The 24,593-nt window shown below is 53.1% G+C and overlaps 3 non-coding genes and 4 pseudogenes across 3 annotated transcripts; all 7 read right to left on the reverse strand.

Annotated features, from left to right (window-relative positions):
- Nucleotides 1–338: 338 nt before the first annotated feature.
- On the reverse strand, nucleotides 339–408 carry LOC142654726 (U2 spliceosomal RNA; annotated as a pseudogene).
- Nucleotides 409–1,730: 1,322 nt separating this feature from the next.
- LOC142653788 (U2 spliceosomal RNA) lies at nucleotides 1,731–1,905 on the reverse strand (annotated as a pseudogene).
- A 5,555-nt stretch (nucleotides 1,906–7,460) lies between these two features.
- On the reverse strand, nucleotides 7,461–7,562 carry LOC142654486 (U2 spliceosomal RNA; annotated as a pseudogene).
- A 1,316-nt stretch (nucleotides 7,563–8,878) lies between these two features.
- Nucleotides 8,879–9,069, reverse strand: LOC142653570 (U2 spliceosomal RNA). Its single transcript, XR_012848498.1, has one exon. It is a non-coding gene; the product is annotated as a U2 spliceosomal RNA (small nuclear RNA).
- Nucleotides 9,070–10,389: 1,320 nt separating this feature from the next.
- On the reverse strand, nucleotides 10,390–10,575 carry LOC142653898 (U2 spliceosomal RNA). Its single transcript, XR_012848748.1, has one exon. It is a non-coding gene; the product is annotated as a U2 spliceosomal RNA (small nuclear RNA).
- A 12,081-nt stretch (nucleotides 10,576–22,656) lies between these two features.
- Nucleotides 22,657–22,726, reverse strand: LOC142654727 (U2 spliceosomal RNA; annotated as a pseudogene).
- Nucleotides 22,727–24,028: 1,302 nt separating this feature from the next.
- LOC142653571 (U2 spliceosomal RNA) lies at nucleotides 24,029–24,219 on the reverse strand. Its single transcript, XR_012848499.1, has one exon. It is a non-coding gene; the product is annotated as a U2 spliceosomal RNA (small nuclear RNA).
- Nucleotides 24,220–24,593: the final 374 nt, after the last annotated feature.

A 24,593-nucleotide genomic window follows, 5' to 3' on the forward strand; every position in this document is an offset into this window, starting at 1 on the left:
CCGCCAGGTATAAAAAAATTCCTCATCTCCCAGCCAGAAGGCCGGGAGAATAAAGGTGTGTGCTCATATAGCGTGAAAGAGAGTGCGTGCAAGTGTGCCTTCACTCAGTGGGATCCCACCCCCAGTGAGTTAGGGCACCCCAGGGTCACCAGCCCTGGGGCACATAGCAACTCGGGCTTTCAAACTACCCGACCTCCTGACCTCGATCCGGCGGTCGCCTGGTCACCTACAAATGGTACCTTTAAACCAAATGCGTACACCAGAGCGATGACCGTTGTGGTTCCCTGCCCTCACCTCGGCGTTCTGTCATCCCCCTACGATGGCCCACGTACCACCGGCAGGGATGATTACTAACCTCAGCTTGAGCAGGTACTACACTTGATCTTAGCCAAAAGGCCGAGAAGCGATAACCCGAATGGGCCGGCCGTTGACCGAGCCTGCCTAATACTGCTGTTCACCCCTTGCAGCGATTGATTCAGCCTACTCCTAGGCAATTCCATGGGGCCCTGCAGGCTCACACACATTTACAGCTACTAAGCGGGAGGGAGGTGAATAAAGGCCGGAGAGGAAGCCAGACAGGATTTGCTTCTTTTGCTTGCACCACAATGCAGTGCTGAAAGAGGAGGAGGAATCTACATAAAAACGCCTTCCTGGCAACGCCCAAATGCCCTCCTGCCATGCAGATAAACACTGGCAGCGGCAGCAAGTGCATGCCCACAGCCACCCCTTGTTCCTTCACACCTTGTATCAGCTTTAATCCAATCCAGTCCGGTGCTGCCTGCTGAGCAGCACTGACCAACACTGCCTGGGCCCAGGCTTTTATCTCTGAGGCAGGCCCCATTATGATGTCAGAAAGCTGGCTCTGGAATCCTGAGGGCTCCACTATGACACGTGCAAAGTTCCGTCTGAACTTTATATAAGACGGTGCGGCTCAGTCAGTCACTCAGTGTTGCCTGAGAGGGCAACACTGCAACAGCCGGCCGCCAGGCTGTCTTTTTTTTGCACAGCTACTTGCCTCCAGGAGGCCACAAGAGGGAGACAAGGGACTGCAAAATGGAAAATAGGCATCCACCAACTTTACAGACAACTTCTCTTTGCTCCTACAACCTCCATCCTTGCACAGTTTGTTATTCTTCCAGGTAACATAGTAACAAATCCAAATTGCTGCTCTCTTTGTAGGCAAGCAAGGGTTTGTTGCAACTGCAATTCTTACTTCTTCTTGAAATGTAGGGACGACAGTACATTCCATCACATCCATCTAGTGTACACAGGTAGGTCCATTGTGGCGGGTAGGCGGCTGGCTGCTTTAATGGCTGTTTGCTGTTCCCCTACTCCACTCCACTCCACTATTTGACTGTGGTGCTGCATCAATCAGTGGCTGGCTCAGGTGCAGCTCTTTAACTTACCTAAAAGGGAGGGCGGAGAGAAGACAAGGAAGGTGAATGAGCTGTTCCAATGTGAAATGCCGGAAACACAGAAACACAGAAGACACACACACACACACACACACACACACACACACACACACACACACACACACAACAAGAGGTGGCAATGTATTAATTAATTGCATTTAATAAATGAGCTCATTATCACACATGACTGTACAAATGCATTGTCCAACAGGTGTTGAAATAATGGGATTAAAAGGGGAGATCCCATCAGAAAGACAAAAACAATAGCAAACACAAATAGCACTTTTGGAATCTGATTTTAGTCAACACATAAGGGAAGGGTGCACCGGTCCTGGAAATACTGCAATACCAGGTCAATGCGTGGAGTGGACAGAGCAAGCTCTATTTCCATCTCCCTGTTCGAAAAATCCATTTAATATATGGTCCCCAGATAGGGGACGTATCAGATATTAAACTGATAAGAACAGATTTTTTGATTGAAAAATGCTTTATTGACAATCAATCGTCATCATACAAACATTACTGCGACGCAGCGCAAGCCATGAAGCAGCAAATAATAAATAATAACAGTCGTCAAACATAACATGACAGTATAATACACAGTACAGGCTAGCCTATGCTATACATTACACCACATGCTACACTAACATTCTTGCATTCACTAAAGCCAAACAACAAAGCATTACAGACAAGTGATGGGATAGGGGAGTGGGTAGGAGGGGATAGGGAAGGGGGAAATCACAGGCCCGAAGCTTTATTGAAAGACAACACACAAGAAGGGAGAGTGGGGGGAAGGGGAGTATCAGTCCTCTTCCTCATCGACGTCCGGGCTGTCCCAGGTGGAATAGTCTCTGAGCAGGCTGTGGATCAGCCTGCGGCAGTCCTGGACGGACACACTCTCTCTCCGCAAAATCAGACGGTTCCTGGCAAACCATATAGCGTCCTTAAAGCAGTTCATAAGGCGCCAGGCTTCCTGGATTGCTCCATCCGTGGTATTCCCAGGAAATAGTCCATAAAGTACCGAGCGGTACGACAGTCTGTTCCTGGGTACTGAGTCCTTGAGTTCATGTTCCAAGGCTTTCAACAGACCCTGTGCAAAGGGGCACTGCCAGAAAATGTGCAAAGATGTTTCCTCCGTGAAGGGGCATCTGGGGCAGTACCGGGTCTTGCACAGGTTGCGGGCATGCATGAATGACCTAAGAGGCAGTCCTCCCTGGATGGCCATCCATGAAATGTCCTTGTGCCCGTTGGTCAACCTGCCAGATGACACGTTAGTCCAAACAGTCTCCAACGTGTCGGCATGAAGCCCTGGAACAGACTCCAGTGAGTCCTTTGCTCTGATGTGCTTGTGGATCGTCTTAGGTTTCCACAAGTCGGGCTTAAGACCCTCCAGTTGATGCTCCCTCACGAACCGGACGACATCTCCGTAGAACCAGGGAGCGTGCCAGTTGTAAGGGAAGGAGCTGTCCCACTTGTCCCAGCCAAAACCTCGCCAGAGGGGAAGGAGGAAGTAGCGGGACATGGCCTTGCCCGCAGAGCCGTTTGCTGTCCTCAGAGTCCTACGAACACAGTCACATACAAAAGCGATCCGCAGCAGAGTGGGAATGTCGGGTATACCCTTCCCACCTTTGCGGGGCTCCTTGTACATAACAGTCCGCTTTACTCTGTCCATTTTCGAGCCCCAGATGAAGCGAAACACAGTCCTGGTAATGGCCCTCGAGACCGTTGCAAGAGGGGGCCATGCCTGTGCAGTGTATTGTAGCACAGGCAAGACTTCGTTACGCAGGACCATTGCTTTGCCCTCAATAGTGAGTTGTCTGAGGCTCCACAGTCCGATCCTTTGGTTGACTTTGGCCAAGCGTTCTTCCCACGACTTTAGGGCTGCACCTTCCTTACCGAACCAGACTCCCAGAATTTTGATGAAGTCCGGCTTGATAGTAAACGGGAAGGAGGCAGGAGAAGGCAGGTACCACTTTCCGAAGAGCATGGCTTCCGACTTCCCGCAGTTGACTTTTGCCCCTGAAGCGCGTCCGAACTCCTCACAGGTCTGGACGAGTGCAGTCACCGAACTCTGGTCAGCGCAGAAGACGGTCACGTCGTCCATGTACAGCGAGCATTTGACCTCGAAGTGTCCTGGACCTGGTGCGGTGATCCCTCTGATCTCTCCATTCTGCCGGATAGCCTCTGCGAAGAGCTCTATAACACAAACAAAAAGGAGAGGTGAAAGAGGACAGCCTTGTCTAACCCCCGACGATACAGGAAAGGGGTCAGTCTTCCAGCCGTTCACCAGCACCGAGCTGTAAATGTCGCAATACATCAGGTTAACATACAAACAGAACAACCTGCCAAGCCGCAGCCTACGCAGAGCCTTACCCATGAATTCGTGAGAGACCCGGTCAAAAGCCTTCTCCTGATCCAGACTGACCAGGGCCGCGTGTGTACGGCGGCTTTGCATGTAATGCACCGTGTCCCTCACCAGGGCAAGACTGTCGGCCACCCTACGGCCAGGAATGCCGCAGGTTTGGTCCGATCCGATGATCTGTCCGATGACAACCTTCAGTCTGTTGGTCAATACTTTGGCGAGGATCTTGTAGTCCACGTTCAGGAGAGAGATGGGACGCCAGTTTTTCAGGTCACATCTCTCCCCCTTCCGCTTATACAAGATCGTGATCATGCCTTCTCTCAAGGACGGTGGCATTCTACCCTCCACCACCATCTCCTCATAGAGCTCCAGCAGGTCCGGACAGATCAAGTCCCCCAGCGCTACATAGAGCTCTGCTGGGAGACCATCATTGCCCGGGGTCCTGCCGGGTCTGAAGGATTTAGCGGCAGAGAGCAGTTCCTCCACCGTCAGGGGTACGTCCATAGCCTCCGTACCTGCAGGATCAAGATGATTAGTGATACCTGACAGGAATTTATCGGCGGCTTCGGGGTCAGTGGTTTTCCGGGAGTAGAGGCTTCGGTAGTAGTCTGTGACGACTCCCATCACCTCCTTCTTCCCAGAATGCATGTTTCCGGTCTCATCTCGGAGTTCCTTCAGGGGCGTGTGGCCGGCATGGAGTTTCCTGAAAAAGAACGAGTTACATTTCTCACCCTTCTCCAGGTTCTCCACCTTGGAACGAAAGACAATTCGCTTGGATTCCTCCTCAAAGTGCCTTTTCAGGCCCTTTTTGGCTTCCTCCAGCTCCTTCCTGACGTCCCAGCCGCATTGAAGGAGGTCTTGCAGGGATCGCAGCTGACGCTGCATCTCTCTGAAGTCTCTCTTCCTCTCACACGCCTGTTGACGACTTTTTGCCTGAAAGAAACAACGAAATTCAACTTTAACATATTCCCACCAGTCACAGGTTTTGTCAAAGAAAACTTTATCATTCCTCCAAACAATATAGGCGTCTCTAAGTTCCGCCAGTACCTCTTCTCTTTCCAGCAGGGCACAATTCAGCTTCCAGGAGCCAGGGCCGGGAGGAAAACCGTGGCCGATGGCACCCTGGAAGAGAATGGCCCTGTGGTCAGAGAAGAAGCAGGGGACCATGGAGTGCCCATGCTGCTTGACTGCCCGGGAGGTGAACACAAAGTCAATCCGAGAACGGAGTGAGCCATCGGGTCGGCTCCATGAATAGTTCACAGAGCCGATCCCCATGGAGCCCACAACGTCCTGCAAGGATGCTTCGGTTACCATCTCGATAAGCAGTTTGGAACTGACATCCAGCTTGATTGAAGTGCCGGAACTTCGTCCATCCTCTTCGATGGGGCAGTTGAAGTCCCCGGCCATCACCACTGCCCCAGTGGTGGCGAGCTGGGTCCGCAGGGTCTGGAATAGTTCCAGGCGCTCAGCCTTCATAGGGGGAGCGTACACGTTGATGAGCCTAATCGGCTCTCCCGCCCAGGAACCGTCTACGACCAACAAGCGGCCGCAGACGAGCTCCTGGACAGAGTCAACAGTAAATACGCTTCCCCTAATCAGGATGGCAACCCCTGCAGACTTACAGTCGCCCCCACCAGACCAGTAGGACGGGCCATGGGTCCACTGCCTGGCCAGATGATGGTATGACCTGGAAGAGGGGAGAGTACATTCCTGCAGCATAAATACATCACTCGACTGCTTGGAAAGAAAAGTTAGCACCATCTGACATCTAGTCCTATCTCTAACACTCCTCACATTGAGGCTAAAGATGTTAAGTTTAGCAGCCATGGGGGAGAATAAAGAAGGTTAGTGCAAACGATACACCTTAGTTACCAGTCCGGTCGGGCGGATCCTCCTCTCTGGAGCCTGGCGGGTCCGGAAGATCCAGCAGGCCCTCTGACAAAAATTGTTCCAGGATTGTAGCCACCTGGATGTCTGTTGTGAAGTCGATGACCTCAGGTTCAGACACGAGTTCCTCCACCATCTGCTCCATTTCCTCCTGCTGCGCAAGGGAATCTTCGCAGATTTCCACGACTTGTCTCTTTGAGGACTCAGCAGCTGGGCTGTCCCTCACCTTTCTCTTCCTCTGGATGGCACCTGAGGAGACAAGAGGGGGAAAATCCTCCAGGGAGAGGACTCCAGCAGCTGGAGGGGAAGATGTTAGTGCTGCTGGAGCTGGGGAGAAGGGAGGCTGGGTTGGGAGAGGTGCAGGTGACAGGACCACTGAGATGGGTGGGTAGGAGAAGGTGAGAGCCTCAGTGGGGGTGACAGGGGTTGGGGACGGGGGGGTGGGGAGGGCCGGGCGAGGGAGGGTGGGAAGGGTAGGGCGAGGGAGGGCCGGGAGAGGGGGGGGAGGGACTGTCGTCTTCTTACCATCCTTCTTTTTCCCGGTCTTCTGTGCCGCTGGAGCTCTGGCTGGGGCGGGGTTCCCTCTGGCTGGAGCTTTCGCTGCTACAGTTGCCCAGGATCGATCCCTCTTCGGGCAGTCCTTGTAAGAGTGGGCTGCTTGTCCGCAGAGGTTGCACATTGTCCGTTTCGGGCAGTCTTTGGTCTCGTGTCCTGTTACCCTGCAGTTCTTGCAGGCGTCCTCCTTGCAGTCCTTCACCGAATGACCCTTCTTGCTGCATCTCCTGCAGATCTGCGGCATGTCCGGGTAGTAGATGAGGCCGTAGGAGTTGCCCAGCGAGAATGACTGGGGCAGGTGCTGGAGGCCGTCTTCCGCGCTCGAATCCTTGTTCAGTCGGACGATTACCGACCACTTGCCAGTCCAGAAGCCGAGTCCGTTCAGGATGTGGGTGGGTTCCCTCACCACTGTGCAGAACCGCTTCAGGAGCGTGGTGATGTCTTTGCCGGGGGTGTGTGGGTTCCGCATTGAGACCGTCACCCGCCTTTCCTCTCTTTGGACAGGGCAGTTGCCCACAAAGCGAGAGAAAGGGGATTCAGGCCTCGCCGCTTTCACCATCTCCCAGTACCTTCTGCAGATGTTGATCGAAGCGAAGGTCACGAAGAACATCCCGGTCATGAAGGCCTGGATACTGATGGTCTCCGGCTTAGCGAAGCCCTGATCCAGGAGCATCTTCTGGCAGAACACTTCTTCCGTCATGTCCGGCACTCTCCCGTCCACCTCCTTGAGCTTCAGGGCCACCGTCTGCTTCATCCAGGGCTCCAGGGTTGGAGCAGCCTGGTTCGGCTTCCTGGTGGCCTGTTGGCTTGAGGAGGCTTCAGGAGGAGATGTCCTGGCCTGGGCCGGCTCACCTGGTCCATCAGCCTTCTCCTTCTGGGTGGCAGGGTTGCTGGTTGAGGCCATGGCTTCTTCCAGCTGTTCCTGTCGCTTGGGGAGGATCTTCGATAGCTCTTTCCCGAAGGGGGCGGAGCTATGCAAATCTTCTCCTTGCTGGCCGAGGTTCTTCCACGAAATTTCTTCCGCAGCGGTTCCTCGTCGAGCTTCTTCTTCTGCGGCCGAGCTTCTTCGAAGATCCCCTTCAGCAGCGGCTCTTCTCCGAAGTTCTCCTTCTTCTTCCCGGCAGCGATCTCCCGGAGCTTCTTCCTCGATGGCGGCTTCTCCCTTCTGGATCGTCGTCTTCGCTGGTTCTTCTCCGCAGTTCGTCGCCGGCTTCGTCTGGAACGCTCTTGGATCGCTGAGCTAGTGTTTATAGCCCCCAGTGGTTCTCCGAGCTATCTATCCTTACAAGGACTGATAAGAACAGATACTACACTTGATCTTAGCCAAAAGGCCGAGAAGCGATAACCCGAATGGGCCGGCCGTTGACCGAGCCTGCCTAATACTGCTGTTCACCCCTTGCAGCGATTGATTCAGCCTACTCCTAGGCAATTCCATGGGGCCCTGCAGGCTCACACACATTTACAGCTACTAAGCGGGAGGGAGGTGAATAAAGGCCGGAGAGGAAGCCAGACAGGATTTGCTTCTTTTGCTTGCACCACAATGCAGTGCTGAAAGAGGAGGAGGAATCTACATAAAAACGCCTTCCTGGCAACGCCCAAATGCCCTCCTGCCATGCAGATAAACACTGGCAGCGGCAGCAAGTGCATGCCCACAGCCACCCCTTGTTCCTTCACACCTTGTATCAGCTTTAATCCAATCCAGTCCGGTGCTGCCTGCTGAGCAGCACTGACCAACACTGCCTGGGCCCAGGCTTTTATCTCTGAGGCAGGCCCCATTATGATGTCAGAAAGCTGGCTCTGGAATCCTGAGGGCTCCACTATGACACGTGCAAAGTTCCGTCTGAACTTTATATAAGACGGTGCGGCTCAGTCAGTCACTCAGTGTTGCCTGAGAGGGCAACACTGCAACAGCCGGCCGCCAGGCTGTCTTTTTTTTGCACAGCTACTTGCCTCCAGGAGGCCACAAGAGGGAGACAAGGGACTGCAAAATGGAAAATAGGCATCCACCAACTTTACAGACAACTTCTCTTTGCTCCTACAACCTCCATCCTTGCACAGTTTGTTATTCTTCCAGGTAACATAGTAACAAATCCAAATTGCTGCTCTCTTTGTAGGCAAGCAAGGGTTTGTTGCAACTGCAATTCTTACTTCTTCTTGAAATGTAGGGACGACAGTACATTCCATCACATCCATCTAGTGTACACAGGTAGGTCCATTGTGGCGGGTAGGCGGCTGGCTGCTTTAATGGCTGTTTGCTGTTCCCCTACTCCACTCCACTCCACTATTTGACTGTGGTGCTGCATCAATCAGTGGCTGGCTCAGGTGCAGCTCTTTAACTTACCTAAAAGGGAGGGCGGAGAGAAGACAAGGAAGGTGAATGAGCTGTTCCAATGTGAAATGCCGGAAACACAGAAACACAGAAGACACACACACACACACACACACACACACACACACACACACACACACAACAAGAGGTGGCAATGTATTAATTAATTGCATTTAATAAATGAGCTCATTATCACACATGACTGTACAAATGCATTGTCCAACAGGTGTTGAAATAATGGGATTAAAAGGGGAGATCCCATCAGAAAGACAAAAACAATAGCAAACACAAATAGCACTTTTGGAATCTGATTTTAGTCAACACATAAGGGAAGGGTGCACCGGTCCTGGAAATACTGCAATACCAGGTCAATGCGTGGAGTGGACAGAGCAAGCTCTATTTCCATCTCCCTGTTCGAAAAATCCATTTAATATATGGTCCCCAGATAGGGGACGTATCAGATATTAAACTGATAAGAACAGATACTACACTTGATCTTAGCCAAAAGGCCGAGAAGCGATAACCCGAATGGGCCGGCCGTTGACCGAGCCTGCCTAATACTGCTGTTCACCCCTTGCAGCGATTGATTCAGCCTACTCCTAGGCAATTCCATGGGGCCCTGCAGGCTCACACACATTTACAGCTACTAAGCGGGAGGGAGGTGAATAAAGGCCGGAGAGGAAGCCAGACAGGATTTGCTTCTTTTGCTTGCACCACAATGCAGTGCTGAAAGAGGAGGAGGAATCTACATAAAAACGCCTTCCTGGCAACGCCCAAATGCCCTCCTGCCATGCAGATAAACACTGGCAGCGGCAGCAAGTGCATGCCCACAGCCACCCCTTGTTCCTTCACACCTTGTATCAGCTTTAATCCAATCCAGTCCGGTGCTGCCTGCTGAGCAGCACTGACCAACACTGCCTGGGCCCAGGCTTTTATCTCTGAGGCAGGCCCCATTATGATGTCAGAAAGCTGGCTCTGGAATCCTGAGGGCTCCACTATGACACGTGCAAAGTTCCGTCTGAACTTTATATAAGACGGTGCGGCTCAGTCAGTCACTCAGTGTTGCCTGAGAGGGCAACACTGCAACAGCCGGCCGCCAGGCTGTCTTTTTTTTGCACAGCTACTTGCCTCCAGGAGGCCACAAGAGGGAGACAAGGGACTGCAAAATGGAAAATAGGCATCCACCAACTTTACAGACAACTTCTCTTTGCTCCTACAACCTCCATCCTTGCACAGTTTGTTATTCTTCCAGGTAACATAGTAACAAATCCAAATTGCTGCTCTCTTTGTAGGCAAGCAAGGGTTTGTTGCAACTGCAATTCTTACTTCTTCTTGAAATGTAGGGACGACAGTACATTCCATCACATCCATCTAGTGTACACAGGTAGGTCCATTGTGGCGGGTAGGCGGCTGGCTGCTTTAATGGCTGTTTGCTGTTCCCCTACTCCACTCCACTCCACTATTTGACTGTGGTGCTGCATCAATCAGTGGCTGGCTCAGGTGCAGCTCTTTAACTTACCTAAAAGGGAGGGCGGAGAGAAGACAAGGAAGGTGAATGAGCTGTTCCAATGTGAAATGCCGGAAACACAGAAACACAGAAGACACACACACACACACACACACACACACACACACACACACACACACACACAACAAGAGGTGGCAATGTATTAATTAATTGCATTTAATAAATGAGCTCATTATCACACATGACTGTACAAATGCATTGTCCAACAGGTGTTGAAATAATGGGATTAAAAGGGGAGATCCCATCAGAAAGACAAAAACAATAGCAAACACAAATAGCACTTTTGGAATCTGATTTTAGTCAACACATAAGGGAAGGGTGCACCGGTCCTGGAAATACTGCAATACCAGGTCAATGCGTGGAGTGGACAGAGCAAGCTCTATTTCCATCTCCCTGTTCGAAAAATCCATTTAATATATGGTCCCCAGATAGGGGACGTATCAGATATTAAACTGATAAGAACAGATTTTGATTGAAAATTGCTTTATTGACAATCAATCGTCATCATACAAACATTACTGCGACGCAGCGCAAGCCATGAAGCAGTAAATAATAAATAATAACAGTCGTCAAACATAACATGACAGTATAATACACAGTACAGGCTAGCCTATGCTATACATTACACCACATGCTACACTAACATTCTTGCATTCACTAACGCCAAACAACAAAGCATTACAGACAAGTGATGGGATAGGGGAGTGGGTAGGAGGGGATAGGGAAGGGGGAAATCACAGGCCCGAAGCTTTATTGAAAGACAACACACAAGAAGGGAGAGTGGGGGGAAGGGGAGTATCAGTCCTCTTCCTCATCGACGTCCGGGCTGTCCCAGGTGGAATAGTCTCTGAGCAGGCTGTGGATCAGCCTGCGGCAGTCCTGGACGGACACACTCTCTCTCCGCAAAATCAGACGGTTCCTGGCAAACCATATAGCGTCCTTAAAGCAGTTCATAAGGCGCCAGGCTTCCTGGATTGCTCCATCCGTGGTATTCCCAGGAAATAGTCCATAAAGTACCGAGCGGTACGACAGTCTGTTCCTGGGTACTGAGTCCTTGAGTTCATGTTCCAAGGCTTTCAACAGACCCTGTGCAAAGGGGCACTGCCAGAAAATGTGCAAAGATGTTTCCTCCGTGAAGGGGCACCTGGGGCAGTACCGGGTCTTGCACAGGTTGCGGGCATGCATGAATGACCTAAGAGGCAGTCCTCCCTGGATGGCCATCCATGAAATGTCCTTGTGCCCGTTGGTCAACCTGCCAGATGACACGTTAGTCCAAACAGTCTCCAACGTGTCGGCATGAAGCCCTGGAACAGACTCCAGTGGGTCCTTTGCTCTGATGTGCTTGTGGATCGTCTTAGGTTTCCACAAGTCGGGCTTAAGACCCTCCAGTTGATGCTCCCTCACAAACCGGACGACATCTCCGTAGAACCAGGGAGCGTGCCAGTTGTAAGGGAAGGAGCTGTCCCACTTGTCCCAGCCAAAACCTCGCCAGAGGGGAAGGAGGAAGTAGCGGGACATGGCCTTGCCCGCAGAGCCGTTTGCTGTCCTCAGAGTCCTACGAACACAGTCACATACAAAAGCGATCCGCAGCAGAGTGGGAATGTCGGGTATACCCTTCCCACCTTTGCGGGGCTCCTTGTACATAACAGTCCGCTTTACTCTGTCCATTTTCGAGCCCCAGATGAAGCGAAACACAGTCCTGGTAATGGCCCTCGAGACGGTGGCAAGAGGGGGCCATGCCTGTGCAGTGTATTGTAGCACAGGCAAGACTTCGTTACGCAGGACCATTGCTTTGCCCTCAATAGTGAGTTGTCTGAGGCTCCACAGTCCGATCCTTTGGTTGACTTTGGCCAAGCGTTCTTCCCACGACTTTAGGGCTGCACCTTCCTTACCGAACCAGACTCCCAGAATTTTGATGAAGTCCGGCTTGATAGTAAACGGGAAGGAGGCAGGAGAAGGCAGGTACCACTTTCCGAAGAGCATGGCTTCCGACTTCCCGCAGTTGACTTTTGCCCCTGAAGCGCGTCCGAACTCCTCGCAGGTCTGGACGAGTGCAGTCACCGAACTCTGGTCAGCGCAGAAGACGGTCACGTCGTCCATGTACAGCGAGCATTTGACCTCGAAGTGTCCTGGACCTGGTGCGGTGATCCCTCTGATCTCTCCATTCTGCCGGATAGCCTCTGCGAAGAGCTCTATAACACAAACAAAAAGGAGAGGTGAAAGAGGACAGCCTTGTCTAACCCCCGACGATACAGGAAAGGGGTCAGTCTTCCAGCCGTTCACCAGCACCGAGCTGTAAATGTCGCAATACATCAGGTTAACATACAAACAGAACAACCTGCCAAGCCGCAGCCTACGCAGAGCCTTACCCATGAATTCGTGAGAGACCCGGTCAAAAGCCTTCTCCTGATCCAGACTGACCAGGGCCGCGTGTGTACGGCGGCTTTGCATGTAATGCACCGTGTCCCTCACCAGGGCAAGACTGTCGGCCACCCTACGGCCAGGAATGCCGCAGGTTTGGTCCGATCCGATGATCTGTCCGATGACAACCTTCAGTCTGTTGGCCAATACTTTGGCGAGGATCTTGTAGTCCACGTTCAGGAGAGAGATGGGACGCCAGTTTTTCAGGTCACATCTCTCCCCCTTCCGCTTATACAAGATCGTGATCATGCCTTCTCTCAAGGACGGTGGCATTCTACCCTCCACCACCATCTCCTCATAGAGCTCCAGCAGGTCCGGACAGATCAAGTCCCCCAGCGCTACATAGAGCTCTGCTGGGAGACCATCACTGCCCGGGGTCCTGCCGGGTCTGAAGGATTTAGCGGCAGAGAGCAGTTCCTCCACCGTCAGGGGTACATCCATAGCCTCCGTACCTGCAGGATCAAGATGATTAGTGATACCTGACAGGAATTTATCGGCGGCTTCGGGGTCAGTGGTTTTCCGGGAGTAGAGGCTTCGGTAGTAGTCTGTGACGACTTCCATCACCTCCTTCTTCCCAGAATGCATGTTTCCGGTCTCATCTCGAAGTTCCTTCAGGGGCGTGTGGCCGGCATGGAGTTTCCTGAAAAAGAACGAGTTACATTTCTCACCCTTCTCCAGGTTCTCCACCTTGGAACGAAAGACAATTCGCTTGGATTCCTCCTCAAAGTGCCTTTTCAGGCCCTTTTTGGCTTCCTCCAGCTCCTTCCTGACGTCCCAGCCGCATTGAAGGAGGTCTTGCAGGGATCGCAGCTGACGCTGCATCTCTCTGAAGTCTCTCTTCCTCTCACACGCCTGTTGACGACTTTTTGCCTGAAAGAAACAACGAAATTCAACTTTAACATATTCCCACCAGTCACAGGTTTTGTCAAAGAAAACTTTATCATTCCTCCAAACAATATAGGCGTCTCTAAGTTCCGCCAGTACCTCCTCTCTTTCCAGCAGGGCACAATTCAGCTTCCAGGAGCCAGGGCCGGGAGGAAAACCGTGGCCGATGGCACCCTGGAAGAGAATGGCCCTGTGGTCGGAGAAGAAGCAGGGGACCATGGAGTGCCCATGCTGCTTGACTGCCCGGGAGGTGAACACAAAGTCAATCCGAGAACGAAGTGAGCCATCGGGTCGGCTCCATGAATAGTTCACAGAGCCGATCCCCATGGAGCCCACAACGTCCTGCAAGGATGCTTCGGTTACCATCTCGATAAGCAGTTTGGAACTGACATCCAGTTTGATTGAAGTGCCGGAACTTCGTCCATCCTCTTCGATGGGGCAGTTGAAGTCCCCGGCCATCACCACTGCCCTAGTGGTGGCGAGCCGGGTCCGCAGGGTCTGGAATAGTTCCAGGCGCTCAGCCTTCATAGGGGGAGCGTACACGTTGATGAGCCTAATCGGCTCTCCTGCCCAGGAACCGTCTACGACCAACAAGCGGCCGCAGGCGAGCTCCTGGACAGAGTCAACAGTAAATACGCCTCCCCTAATCAGGATGGCAACCCCTGCAGACTTACAGTCGCCCCCACCAGACCAGTAGGACGGGCCATGGGTCCACTGCCTGGCCAGATGATGGTATGACCTGGAAGAGGGGAGAGTACATTCCTGCAGCATAAATACATCACTCGACTGCTTGGAAAGAAAAGTTAGCACCATCTGACATCTAGTCCTATCTCTAACACTCCTCACATTGAGGCTAAAGATGTTAAGTTTAGCAGCCATGGGGGAGAATAAAGAAGGTCAGTGCAAACGATACACCTTAGTTACCAGTCCGGTCGGGCGGATCCTCCTCTCCTGGCGGGTCCGAAAGATCCAGCAGGCCCTCTGACAAAAATTGTTCCAGGATTGTAGCCACCTGGATGTCTGTTGTGAAGTCGATGACCTCAGGTTCAGACACGAGTTCCTCCACCATCTGCTCCATTTCCTCCTGCTGCGCAAGGGAATCTTCGCAGATTTCTACGACTTGTCGCTTTGAGGACTCAGCAGCTGGGCTGTCCCTCACCTTTCTCTTCCTCTGGATGGCACCTGAGGAGACAAGAGGGGGAAAATCCTCCAGGGAGAGGACTCCAGCAGCTGGAGGGGAAGATGTTAGTGCTGCTGGAGCTGGGGAGAAGGGAGGCTGGGTTGGGAGAGGTGCAGGTGACAGGACCACTGAGATGGGTGGGTAGGAGAAGGTGAGAGCCTCAGTGGGGGTGACAGGGGTTGGGGACGGGGGGGTGGGGAGGGCCGGGCGAGGGAGGGTGGGAAGGGTAGGGCGAGGGAGGGCCGGGAGACGGGGGGGAGGGACTGTCGTCTTCTTACCATCCTTCTTATTCCCGGTCTTCTGCGCCGCTGGAGCTCTGGCTGGGGCGGGGTTCCCTCTGGCCGGAGCTTTCGCCGCTACAGTTGCCCAGGATCGATCCCTCTTCGGGCAGTCCTTGTAGGAGTGGGCTGCTTGTCCGCAGAGGTTGCACATTGTCCGTTTCGGGCAGTCTTTGGTCTCGTGTCCTGTTACCCGGCAGTTCTTGCAGGCGTCCTCCTTGCAGTCCTTCACCGAATGACCCTTCTTGCTGCATCTCCTGCAGATCTGCGGCATGTCCGGGTAGTAGATGAGGCCGTAGGAGTTGCCCAGCGAGAATGACTGGGGCAGGTGCTGGAGGCCGTCTTCCGCGCTCGAATCCTTGTTCAGTCGGACGATTACCGACCACTTGCCAGTCCAGAAGCCGAGTCCGTTCAGGATGTGGGTGGGTTCCCTCACCACTGTGCAGAACCGCTTCAGGAGCGTGGTGATGTCTTTGCCGGGGGTGTGTGGGTTCCGCATTGAGACCGTCACCCGCCTTTCCTCTCTTTGGACAGGGCAGTTGCCCACAAAGCGAGAGAAAGGGGATTCAGGCCTCGCCGCTTTCACCATCTCCCAGTACCTTCTGCAGATGTTGATCGAAGCGAAGGTCACGAAGAACATCCCGGTCATGAAGGCCTGGATGCTGATGGTCTCCGGCTTAGCGAAGCCCTGGTCCAGGAGCATCTTCTGGCAGAACACTTCTTCCGTCATGTCCGGCACTCTCCCGTCCACCTCCTTCAGCTTCAGGGCCACCGTCTGCTTCATCCAGGGCTCCAGGGTTGGAGCAGCCTGGTTCGGCTTCCTGGTGGCCTGTTGGCTTGAGGAGGCTTCAGGAGGAGATGTCCTGGCCTGGGCCGGCTCACCTGGTCCATCAGCCTTCTTCTTCTGGGTGGCAGGGTTGCTGGTTGAGGCCATGGCTTCTTCCAGCTGTTCCTGTCGCTTGGGGAGGATCTTCGATAGCTCTTTCCCGAAGGGGGCGGAGCTATGCAAATCTTCTCCTTGCTGGCCGAGGTTCTTCCACGAAATTTCTTCCGCAGCGGTTCCTCGTCGAGCTTCTTCTGCGGCCGAGCTTCTTCAAAGATCCCCTTCAGCAGCGGCTCTTCTCCGAAGGTCTCTGTCGCAGTTCTCCTTCTTCTTCCCGGCAGCGATCTCCCGGAGCTTCTTCCCCGATGGCGGCTTCTCCCTTCTGGATCGTCGTCTTCGCTGGTTCTTCTCCGCAGTTCGTCGCCGGCTTCGTCTGGAACGCTCTTGGATCGCTAAGCTAGTGTTTATAGCCCCCAGTGGTTCTCCGAGCTATCTATCCTTACAAGGACTGATAAGAACAGATTTTTGATTGAAAAATGCTTTATTGACAATCAATCGTCATCATACAAACATTACTGCGACGCAGCGCAAGCCATGAAGCAGCAAATAATAAATAATAACAGTCGTCAAACATAACATGACAGTATAATACACAGTACAGGCTAGCCTATGCTATACATTACACCACATGCTACACTAACATTCTTGCATTCACTAAAGCCAAACAACAAAGCATTACAGACAAGTGATGGGATAGGGGAGTGGGTAGGAGGGGATAGGGAAGGGGGAAATCACAGGCCCGAAGCTTTATTGAAAGACAACACACAGGAAGGGAGAGTGGGGGGAAGGGGAGTATCAGTCCTCTTCCTCATCGACGTCCGGGCTGTCCCAGGTGGAATAGTCTCTGAGCAGGCTGTGGATCAGCCTGCGGCAGTCCTGGACGGACACACTCTCTCTCCGCAAAATCAGACGGTTCCTGGCAAACCATATAGCGTCCTTAAAGCAGTTCATAAGGCGCCAGGCTTCCTGGATTGCTCCATCCGTGGTATTCCCAGGAAATAGTCCATAAAGTACCGAGCGGTACGACAGTCTGTTCCTGGGTACTGAGTCCTTGAGTTCATGTTCCAAGGCTTTCAACAGACCCTGTGCAAAGGGGCACTGCCAGAAAATGTGCAAAGATGTTTCCTCCGTGAAGGGGCACCTGGGGCAGTACCGGGTCTTGCACAGGTTGCGGGCATGCATGAATGACCTAAGAGGCAGTCCTCCCTGGATGGCCATCCATGAAATGTCCTTGTGCCCGTTGGTCAACCTGCCAGATGACACGTTAGTCCAAACAGTCTCCAACGTGTCGGCATGAAGCCCTGGAACAGACTCCAGTGAGTCCTTTGCTCTGATGTGCTTGTGGATCGTCTTAGGTTTCCACAAGTCGGGCTTAAGACCCTCCAGTTGATGCTCCCTCACGAACCGGACGACATCTCCGTAGAACCAGGGAGCGTGCCAGTTGTAAGGGAAGGAGCTGTCCCACTTGTCCCAGCCAAAACCTCGCCAGAGGGGAAGGAGGAAGTAGCGGGACATGGCCTTGCCCGCAGAGCCGTTTGCTGTCCTCAGAGTCCTACGAACACAGTCACATACAAAAGCGATCCGCAGCAGAGTGGGAATGTCGGGTATACCCTTCCCACCTTTGCGGGGCTCCTTGTACATAACAGTCCGCTTTACTCTGTCCATTTTCGAGCCCCAGATGAAGCGAAACACAGTCCTGGTAATGGCCCTCGAGACGGTGGCAAGAGGGGGCCATGCCTGTGCAGTGTATTGTAGCACAGGCAAGACTTCGTTACGCAGGACCATTGCTTTGCCCTCAATAGTGAGTTGTCTGAGGCTCCACAGTCCGATCCTTTGGTTGACTTTGGCCAAGCGTTCTTCCCACGACTTTAGGGCTGCACCTTCCTTACCGAACCAGACTCCCAGAATTTTGATGAAGTCCGGCTTGATAGTAAACGGGAAGGAGGCAGGAGAAGGCAGGTACCACTTTCCGAAGAGCATGGCTTCCGACTTCCCGCAGTTGACTTTTGCCCCTGAAGCGCGTCCGAACTCCTCACAGGTCTGGACGAGTGCAGTCACCGAACTCTGGTCAGCGCAGAAGACGGTCACGTCGTCCATGTACAGCGAGCATTTGACCTCGAAGTGTCCTGGACCTGGTGCGGTGATCCCTCTGATCTCTCCATTCTGCCGGATAGCCTCTGCGAAGAGCTCTATAACACAAACAAAAAGGAGAGGTGAAAGAGGACAGCCTTGTCTAACCCCCGACGATACAGGAAAGGGGTCAGTCTTCCAGCCGTTCACCAGCACCGAGCTGTAAATGTCGCAATACATCAGGTTAACATACAAACAGAACAACCTGCCAAGCCGCAGCCTACGCAGAGCCTTACCCATGAATTCGTGAGAGACCCGGTCAAAAGCCTTCTCCTGATCCAGACTGACCAGGGCCGCGTGTGTACGGCGGCTTTGCATGTAATGCACCGTGTCCCTCACCAGGGCAAGACTGTCGGCCACCCTACGGCCAGGAATGCCGCAGGTTTGGTCCGATCCGATGATCTGTCCGATGACAACCTTCAGTCTGTTGGCCAATACTTTGGCGAGGATCTTGTAGTCCACGTTCAGGAGAGAGATGGGACGCCAGTTTTTCAGGTCACATCTCTCCCCCTTCCGCTTATACAAGATCGTGATCATGCCTTCTCTCAAGGACGGTGGCATTCTACCCTCCACCACCATCTCCTCATAGAGCTCCAGCAGGTCCGGACTGATCAAGTCCCCCAGCGCTACATAGAGCTCTGCTGGGAGACCATCACTGCCCGGGGTCCTGCCGGGTCTGAAGGATTTAGCGGCAGAGAGCAGTTCCTCCACCGTCAGGGGTACATCCATAGCCTCCGTACCTGCAGGATCAAGATGATTAGTGATACCTGACAGGAATTTATCGGCGGCTTCGGGGTCAGTGGTTTTCCGGGAGTAGAGGCTTCGGTAGTAGTCTGTGACGACTCCCATCACCTCCTTCTTCCCAGAATGCATGTTTCCGGTCTCATCTCGAAGTTCCTTCAGGGGCGTGTGGCCGGCATGGAGTTTCCTGAAAAAGAACGAGTTACATTTCTCACCCTTCTCCAGGTTCTCCACCTTGGAACGAAAGACAATTCGCTTGGATTCCTCCTCAAAGTGCCTTTTCAGGCCCTTTTTGGCTTCCTCCAGCTCCTTCCTGACGTCCCAGCCGCATTGAAGGAGGTCTTGCAGGGATCGCAGCTGACGCTGCATCTCTCTGAAGTCTCTCTTCCTCTCACACGCCTGTTGACGACTTTTTGCCTGAAAGAAACAACGAAATTCAACTTTAACATATTCCCACCAGTCACAGGTTTTGTCAAAGAAAACTTTATCATTCCTCCAAACAATATAGGCGTCTCTAAGTTCCGCCAGTACCTCCTCTCTTTCCAGCAGGGCACAATTCAGCTTCCAGGAGCCAGGGCCGGGAGGAAAACCGTGGCCGATGGCACCCTGGAAGAGAATGGCCCTGTGGTCAGAGAAGAAGCAGGGGACCATGGAGTGCCCATGCTGCTTGACTGCCCGGGAGGTGAACACAAAGTCAATCCGAGAACGAAGTGAGCCATCGGGTCGGCTCCATGAATAGTTCACAGAGCCAATCCCCATGGAGCCCACAACGTCCTGCAAGGATGCTTCGGTTACCATCTCGATAAGCAGTTTGGAACTGACATCCAGTTTGATTGAAGTGCCGGAACTTCGTCCATCCTCTTCGATGGGGCAGTTGAAGTCCCCGGCCATCACCACTGCCCTAGTGGTGGCGAGCTGGGTCCGCAGGGTCTGGAATAGTTCCAGGCGCTCAGCCTTCATAGGGGGAGCGTACACGTTGATGAGCCTAATCGGCTCTCCTGCCCAGGAACCGTCTACGACCAACAAGCGGCCGCAGGCGAGCTCCTGGACAGAGTCAACAGTAAATACGCTTCCCCTAATCAGGATGGCAACCCCTGCAGACTTACAGTCGCCCCCACCAGACCAGTAGGACGGGCCATGGGTCCACTGCCTGGCCAGATGATGGTATGACCTGGAAGAGGGGAGAGTACATTCCTGCAGCATAAATACATCACTCGACTGCTTGGAAAGAAAAGTTAGCACCATCTGACATCTAGTCCTATCTCTAACACTCCTCACATTGAGGCTAAAGATGTTAAGTTTAGCAGCCATGGGGGAGAATAAAGAAGGTCAGTGCAAACGATACACCTTAGTTACCAGTCCGGTCGGGCGGATCCTCCTCTCCTGGCGGGTCCGAAAGATCCAGCAGGCCCTCTGACAAAAATTGTTCCAGGATTGTAGCCACCTGGATGTCTGTTGTGAAGTCGATGACCTCAGGTTCAGACACGAGTTCCTCCACCATCTGCTCCATTTCCTCCTGCTGCGCAAGGGAATCTTCGCAGATTTCCACGACTTGTCGCTTTGAGGACTCAGCAGCTGGGCTGTCCCTCACCTTTCTCTTCCTCTGGATGGCACCTGAGGAGACAAGAGGGGGAAAATCCTCCAGGGAGAGGACTCCAGCAGCTGGAGGGGAAGATGTTAGTGCTGCTGGAGCTGGGGAGAAGGGAGGCTGGGTTGGGAGAGGTGCAGGTGACAGGACCACTGAGATGGGTGGGTAGGAGAAGGTGAGAGCCTCAGTGGGGGTGACAGGGGTTGGGGACGGGGGGGTGGGGAGGGCCGGGCGAGGGAGGGTGGGAAGGGTAGGGCGAGGGAGGGCCGGGAGACGGGGGGGAGGGACTGTCGTCTTCTTACCATCCTTCTTATTCCCGGTCTTCTGCGCCGCTGGAGCTCTGGCTGGGGCGGGGTTCCCTCTGGCCGGAGCTTTCGCCGCTACAGTTGCCCAGGATCGATCCCTCTTCGGGCAGTCCTTGTAGGAGTGGGCTGCTTGTCCGCAGAGGTTGCACATTGTCCGTTTCGGGCAGTCTTTGGTCTCGTGTCCTGTTACCCGGCAGTTCTTGCAGGCGTCCTCCTTGCAGTCCTTCACCGAATGACCCTTCTTGCTGCATCTCCTGCAGATCTGCGGCATGTCCGGGTAGTAGATGAGGCCGTAGGAGTTGCCCAGCGAGAATGACTGGGGCAGGTGTTGGAGGCCGTCTTCCGCGCTGGAATCCTTGTTCAGTCGGACGATTACCGACCACTTGCCAGTCCAGAAGCCGAGTCCGTTCAGGATGTGGGTGGGTTCCCTCACCACTGTGCAGAACCGCTTCAGGAGCGTGGTGATGTCTTTGCCGGGGGTGTGTGGGTTCCGCATTGAGACCGTCACCCGCCTTTCCTCTCTTTGGACAGGGCAGTTGCCCACAAAGCGAGAGAAAGGGGATTCAGGCCTCGCCGCTTTCACCATCTCCCAGTACCTTCTGCAGATGTTGATCGAAGCGAAGGTCACGAAGAACATCCCGGTCATGAAGGCCTGGATGCTGATGGTCTCCGGCTTAGCGAAGCCCTGGTCCAGGAGCATCTTCTGGCAGAACACTTCTTCCGTCATGTCCGGCACTCTCCCGTCCACCTCCTTCAGCTTCAGGGCCACCGTCTGCTTCATCCAGGGCTCCAGGGTTGGAGCAGCCTGGTTCGGCTTCCTGGTGGCCTGTTGGCCTAAGGAGGCTTCAGGAGGAGATGTCCTGGCCTGGGCCGGCTCACCTGGTCCATCAGCCTTCTTCTTCTGGGTGGCAGGGTTGCTGGTTGAGGCCATGGCTTCTTCCAGCTGTTCCTGTCGCTTGGGGAGGATCTTCGATAGCTCTTTCCCGAAGGGGGCGGAGCTATGCAAATCTTCTCCTTGCTGGCCGAGGTTCTTCCACGAAATTTCTTCCGCAGCGGTTCCTCGTCGAGCTTCTTCTGCGGCCGAGCTTCTTCAAAGATCCCCTTCAGCAGCGGCTCTTCTCCGAAGGTCTCTGTCGCAGTTCTCCTTCTTCTTCCCGGCAGCGATCTCCCGGAGCTTCTTCCCCGATGGCGGCTTCTCCCTTCTGGATCGTCGTCTTCGCTGGTTCTTCTCCGCAGTTCGTCGCCGGCTTCGTCTGGAACGCTCTTGGATCGCTAAGCTAGTGTTTATAGCCCCCAGTGGTTCTCCGAGCTATCTATCCTTACAAGGACTGATAAGAACAGATTTTTTTTTTTTTTTTTTTTTTTTTATTGAAAGCCCGAGTCGTGCTTTCTATCACCCAAGTGCATAAAAAGTGCAGAGGTGCCACACAAAAAGTGCACAAGGATGCGGTCTATCGCAGCCCTTCTCTTAAAAGAGAGAGGCCCCGCATAACCATTCCCTGACCCTCCAAACCATAGGCCTAGAGGATCAAGGATCGATGGTCCCCCCTCGCCGAAGCTTAGGGAGACCCAAACACACTCCTAGGCTTCTACCTGGGCTGCCACCCCAGTGTCCACCTAGGAGCCTGCATCCTAGTTGCACCTCCCCTCCGAAGAAGGGAGGCCGGGTTGCAGGGGAAAAAGGAACCAGAAGGCCACACATTTTCCCCCTAGACCTCAGGAGGGTCCCAAAAGGGCACCGCATCCCAAAATCCTTGTGACAAACGTGACAAACACACAGTGAAAAACAAAATTAAATAAGTGGATGTGCGCTGTGATACAGCCTGGACATCCGCCAGGTATAAAAAAATTCCTCATCTCCCAGCCAGAAGGCCGGGAGAATAAAGGTGTGTGCTCATATAGCGTGAAAGAGAGTGCGTGCAAGTGTGCCTTCACTCAGTGGGATCCCACCCCCAGTGAGTTAGGGCACCCCAGGGTCACCAGCCCTGGGGCACATAGCAACTCGGGCTTCCAAACTACCCGGCCTAATGACCTCGATCCGGCGGTCGCCTGGTCACCTACAAATGGTACCTTTAAACCAAATGCGTACACCAGAGCGATGACCGTTGTGGTTCCCTGCCCTCACCTCGGCGTTCTGTCATCCCCCTACGATGGCCCACGTACCACCGGCAGGGATGATTACTAACCTCAGCTTGAGCAGGTACTACACTTGATCTTAGCCAAAAGGCCGAGAAGCGATAACCCGAATGGGCCGGCCGTTGACCGAGCCTGCCTAATACTGCTGTTCACCCCTTGCAGCGATTGATTCAGCCTACTCCTAGGCAATTCCATGGGGCCCTGCAGGCTCACACACATTTACAGCTACTAAGCGGGAGGGAGGTGAATAAAGGCCGGAGAGGAAGCCAGACAGGATTTGCTTCTTTTGCTTGCACCACAATGCAGTGCTGAAAGAGGAGGAGGAATCTACATAAAAACGCCTTCCTGGCAACGCCCAAATGCCCTCCTGCCATGCAGATAAACACTGGCAGCGGCAGCAAGTGCATGCCCACAGCCACCCCTTGTTCCTTCACACCTTGTATCAGCTTTAATCCAATCCAGTCCGGTGCTGCCTGCTGAGCAGCACTGACCAACACTGCCTGGGCCCAGGCTTTTATCTCTGAGGCAGGCCCCATTATGATGTCAGAAAGCTGGCTCTGGAATCCTGAGGGCTCCACTATGACACGTGCAAAGTTCCGTCTGAACTTTATATAAGACGGTGCGGCTCAGTCAGTCACTCAGTGTTGCCTGAGAGGGCAACACTGCAACAGCCGGCCGCCAGGCTGTCTTTTTTTTGCACAGCTACTTGCCTCCAGGAGGCCACAAGAGGGAGACAAGGGACTGCAAAATGGAAAATAGGCATCCACCAACTTTACAGACAACTTCTCTTTGCTCCTACAACCTCCATCCTTGCACAGTTTGTTATTCTTCCAGGTAACATAGTAACAAATCCAAATTGCTGCTCTCTTTGTAGGCAAGCAAGGGTTTGTTGCAACTGCAATTCTTACTTCTTCTTGAAATGTAGGGACGACAGTACATTCCATCACATCCATCTAGTGTACACAGGTAGGTCCATTGTGGCGGGTAGGCGGCTGGCTGCTTTAATGGCTGTTTGCTGTTCCCCTACTCCACTCCACTCCACTATTTGACTGTGGTGCTGCATCAATCAGTGGCTGGCTCAGGTGCAGCTCTTTAACTTACCTAAAAGGGAGGGCGGAGAGAAGACAAGGAAGGTGAATGAGCTGTTCCAATGTGAAATGCCGGAAACACAGAAACACAGAAGACACACACACACACACACACACACACACACACAACAAGAGGTGGCAATGTATTAATTAATTGCATTTAATAAATGAGCTCATTATCACACATGACTGTACAAATGCATTGTCCAACAGGTGTTGAAATAATGGGATTAAAAGGGGAGATCCCATCAGAAAGACAAAAACAATAGCAAACACAAATAGCACTTTTGGAATCTGATTTTAGTCAACACATAAGGGAAGGGTGCACCGGTCCTGGAAATACTGCAATACCAGGTCAATGCGTGGAGTGGACAGAGCAAGCTCTATTTCCATCTCCCTGTTCGAAAAATCCATTTAATATATGGTCCCCAGATAGGGGACGTATCAGATATTAAACTGATAAGAACAGATACTACACTTGATCTTAGCCAAAAGGCCGAGAAGCGATAACCCGAATGGGCCGGCCGTTGACCGAGCCTGCCTAATACTGCTGTTCACCCCTTGCAGCGATTGATTCAGCCTACTCCTAGGCAATTCCATGGGGCCCTGCAGGCTCACACACATTTACAGCTACTAAGCGGGAGGGAGGTGAATAAAGGCCGGAGAGGAAGCCAGACAGGATTTGCTTCTTTTGCTTGCACCACAATGCAGTGCTGAAAGAGGAGGAGGAATCTACATAAAAACGCCTTCCTGGCAACGCCCAAATGCCCTCCTGCCATGCAGATAAACACTGGCAGCGGCAGCAAGTGCATGCCCACAGCCACCCCTTGTTCCTTCACACCTTGTATCAGCTTTAATCCAATCCAGTCCGGTGCTGCCTGC

Source organism: Rhinoderma darwinii, chromosome 5 (assembly GCF_050947455.1).
Source record: "Rhinoderma darwinii isolate aRhiDar2 chromosome 5, aRhiDar2.hap1, whole genome shotgun sequence".
Lineage (NCBI taxonomy): Eukaryota > Metazoa > Chordata > Amphibia > Anura > Rhinodermatidae > Rhinoderma > Rhinoderma darwinii.